Raw genomic sequence first — 4,290 nt, forward strand, 5'->3', positions numbered from 1 at the left:
GGAAATGCTGAGGTCGCTGGTTCGAAACCCTGGGCTTGCCTGGTCAAAGCACATATGGGAGTTGATGCTTCCAGCTCCTCCCCCTCTTCTCTCTCTCTGTCTCTCCTCTTTCTCTCTCTGTCTCTCCCTCTCCTCTCTAAAAAAATGAATATATAAATTAAAAAAAAAGAGGAAGAGGGTTTGGAGAACATTCAGGAGGGAACTTCTCGGGCTGAGGAGCGGCTTCTTCCTGCTGTCATCCCTACCTATTTGATATTTCCCTCATGAAGTTCTCCTTGGGGTACTGGGGAATAGGAGTGTAGGAGCATTTTATTGTAGGTAATCCTAGAGATTTCTCTCATCCCGGCCTGTAGGAACTTAATAAAGAAAGAGGCAGGTATTTGGAGATTAGCAATGCAGAGATAAGGAGGGTTGTATAGGGGTATGTGTGTGAAAGTTCTTCCATGGTAAAGTTAGAGATATTTTTCCTGGCAGCCCTGGAGAGAGCAGTTAGCTTGAGCTAAAAGAAATGTTTTATGTCCGTTTGTAGGCTCTTCTTCAGTCAAGAAGACCCAGTGATCTTGTCCTCTTACTATGTGAAGGGTAAAAAGACTGAAAAGCATTAAGAGGTGAATGCTATTCATTCTCCTAGTTCTTCAGGGATACGGGAGAGCTTTAGGGTTAGGGGACCGGTAAGAGTTGAAAGATAGGATTTAGGAGGTTTGCTGGTATAGGGTTTCAGATATTTCTATTTCACGAGGGCAGGTTTCAGGGTTGGTGTGTAGGGTTAGGTAGATTTTTCCTTTTTTTTTTTTTTTTTGTATTTTTCTGAAGCTGGAAACGGGGAGAGACAGTCAGACAGACTCCTGCATGCGCCCGACCAGGATCCACCCGGCACGCCCACCAGGGGCAACGCTCTGCCCACCAGGGGGTGATGCTCTGCCCCTCCAGGGCGTCGCTCTGCCACGACCAGAGCCACTCTACCGCCTGGGGCAGAGGCCAAGGAGCCATCCCCAGCGCCCGGGCCATCCCTGTTCCAATGGAGCCTTGGCTGCGGGAGGGGAAGAGAGAGACAGAGAGGAAGGAGGGGGGGGGTGGAGAAGCAAATGGGTGCTTCTCTTATGTGCCCTGGCCGGGAATCGAACCTGGGTCCCCCGCACACCAGGCCGACGCTCTACCACTGAGCCAACCGGCCAGGACCCCAATTTTCTGATTCACGAAGGTCTGCATGCAGTTCTGTCAGAAACTAGTAAACAACCTTAAGAAGCAGGGCCTAAAAGTTAGAAAAATAAATAGGAAAGTGAGTGGAGCAATGAAAGGTAATAGTCAAGACGCCCAGTTTGTGTGAAACCACTGAGTCCATGTATATGAATTCGCTAGGCTTCAGAGAGAGAGAGAGAGAGAGAGAGAGAGAGTAGAAATAAGACAGGGAAGTGGCCAGTCCCCCTGCCCCTAGACCCACTTTTATAGAACTTTTTAAAGCAACAAGAAGAGAAAATACCTGTATAGCTCGTTTGGTCCTTAGATTGACGGGTAGTGTACTAGGAATTGAAAGAGGCTCATGGGGTGAGATGATTACGTTGATGTTTGGAGTGAGATAGATTAGGATACAGGTTTCTGTTCAATTAGTAGGGAGATACATATACTCGTGGTCCCACAAGGGTAGAAAACACCTGATTGGGTGAGACAGGCTGAGAGGTGAACAGAGAATAGAAGGACAAGGAGTCAGTTTTGTTTGTTTCTGAGCTCCAGATGGTCAGGGTGGAGGAAGAGCCACTCTTAACAGCAGTGGGAGTTGTCAGAATCAGTGTGTGGACCTGTCCACGTGAAAGTCAGTCCCTGGTGATATAATGCTGGAAGCACCTCTTGGACAGTCTTTGAACAGTTTGCTGAGTGACCTGTAAATCCTGCAAGTACTTAGGGAAAGGGTGGTACATTTCTACACTTTGCAGTTAGAGTTTAAGTCCTAGTGACCACTGCTTCTAGCTGGAATTAGCAGCAGGTCCCAGCCTATAATAGGCATGGGGCATTGAGATAAGAGGAACAAAGGAGATACTAAACATTAAATAAAGCAATAAAATCAGACTGTCAATACCCACAGTAAAGATCTTTGAGGGATAAATAAAACTTAAATATTCAAGCAAGGCATAGTAGATGGCCCTTGTGTTTACAAGAAATGAGATTAGCTTATCTGCTACTTGGAATGAATACCTTAGGCTCGTGAACGACGTCCTTGGGCCTTCAGTGGCAATTCCCAGCACACTGGGCAAGGTCAGGTCACAGGTAGCTGGAGCAGGGCTAGAAGAGACTGAACCCTCCCTCCATGGAGCAAGGGGGCAGCTTACTTTCTTGTATCCCTCTTTCCACAGCAGAGGTATGTCCCTTGATGGGGCCGGGAAGCCTGGCAGGCTTCAGTTCAATGACCTTTCTTTCCACTCTTGAAGTAGGGCCCTGATGGAATTCTATGAAGCCCTTTAGGGCGCTGGAGCCAAAAGCTGGTATTTCCTGACTTCTTTTGGGCCTTATTTGCCTTTTCTGTTACTTCCTTGGTCGTTATAGACCTTAAAATCCATGCTCAGAAAATCTCACTGAGGGGCTTGACTAAGAGCAAAATTAGGAATTCAGTGTTTACAGAAGCCTATTAGATTGAGAAAAGAAAAGATTTGATCTGTGGTGGTAGGTGGTTGGAGACTGTGGAGGGTCTGAGCAAATTTGATCTAGGGTGAGACTTCAGGTTGGTGGGGGTTAAGGCAATGCCTAGATAGACTAGGGACTGAGAATAAAGTTGAGCCTTAGCAGAGAAGATACGATATCACTTCATAGCAAGGAAGTTAAGAGGGGTGGCAGTGTGTCTCTTTGAGGCAGGTAGGGAGGGGCTGCAGAGGAGTAGGTTATCTACATATTGTAAGAGAGTAGTAGTTTTGAGATTGCATGCTGCTAAATCCTGAGCTAGTGCCTGCGGAAACAGGTGTGGGCTGTTTTTGAACCCCTGGGGTAAGACAGTTCATGTAAGTGCTGGGCTGCATTAGTGTCCGGGTAAAGGCAAACAGAAAGTAAGAGTCAGGTGGTAGCGGAATGGTAAAGAAGGCATTCTTGAGGTCTAGGACCCTGAAGTGAGTGGTGTTTGAGGGAATGTGTGACAGTAACTTGTAGAGATTAGGGACTACTGAATGGAGGCGAACTATTGCCTCATTGATTAGTCATAAGGCTTGTACGAGGCGATAAGCCCCTGAAGGTTTTCGAACAGGAAGGGTGGGGGTATTGCAGGGAGAGTCCGTGGGGATGAGTAAACCTGGTTTAAGAGGTGGGTAATTATTGGTTTAAGGCCTTAGAAACAGACACAGTTACACATTAAACAAAGACTTCACATTTATGAATTAAGAAATTTAAATGAGCACGCTTTACTTGTTCCAATTCAAATTATACTAGAGATATTTTCTGACAAAGAGACAAGAGAGATTACTTACTCACATAGCTTAATATAATTCTGTTTTTTAAGTTTTTCGAGATGGCAGGGAATTGCCAGCATAGAGGGGAGGAAGAGAGAAAGCAGACGGATGGACAGTGTGAGCAGCTGGATGGAAAGAAGGAGGGTCAGAATCTGCAGGAGGAGAAGGAGGAGATTCAAGTATTGATGGTGGCGCCACGTGGTCAGAGGAGTCAAAAGGATTTAGAGTTCTGAGGAGAGGGGAGAGGATGAGGGGTAGTGGAAGGCACAAGTCAGTCTCTGAGGAGGGGTAAGGATGCGTTGAAGAATAAAAAAAGACAGCCAAAGCCGGTGGGGTGGGGGAATGGGTCAAAGAAGAAAAAGGGACAGAGCTGTCCATCTGTAAGGAGGGAGGAGGGGTTTAAGAACACTGTGGAGAAGGGAGGGGCCCCTGGCCAGCAGGAGAGGAGAAAGAGAGTGTGGTATTGCAGGTGAATGAAGTGAGGTTTCTTTGGCCAAAAACGGCCTGCATGTAGAACAGAAGGCACAGAAATTAAGGACAGGAGAGAAGGGAGAAGAAAAGCCTGCATGTAAGGAACTTCTGATGCCTTCCCCGTCCGGTGGCAAAATTGTCAAGATCTCTTATGATATTGTAAATGAACGTCCCGTTTTCAGGCCAATGGGAGTCATTGTCCAGTCTGTACTGAGGCCATGCCGTGTTAGAGAAGATTAATTTCTTCAGTTTGAGGTCTGAGAGACCGAGTTTGGTGAGCATTTTTATGAGACATCCTAGAGGTGTCTGGTCGGAAGGCTTAGACTCTGAAGAGCCCATAGTGGAGACAGGTGAGCAAGAGGGGGCGTCCCCGCCTTTTGTCACTGTCCCA

Source organism: Saccopteryx leptura, chromosome 2, assembly GCF_036850995.1.
Source record: "Saccopteryx leptura isolate mSacLep1 chromosome 2, mSacLep1_pri_phased_curated, whole genome shotgun sequence".
Taxonomy (NCBI): Eukaryota; Metazoa; Chordata; class Mammalia; order Chiroptera; family Emballonuridae; genus Saccopteryx; species Saccopteryx leptura.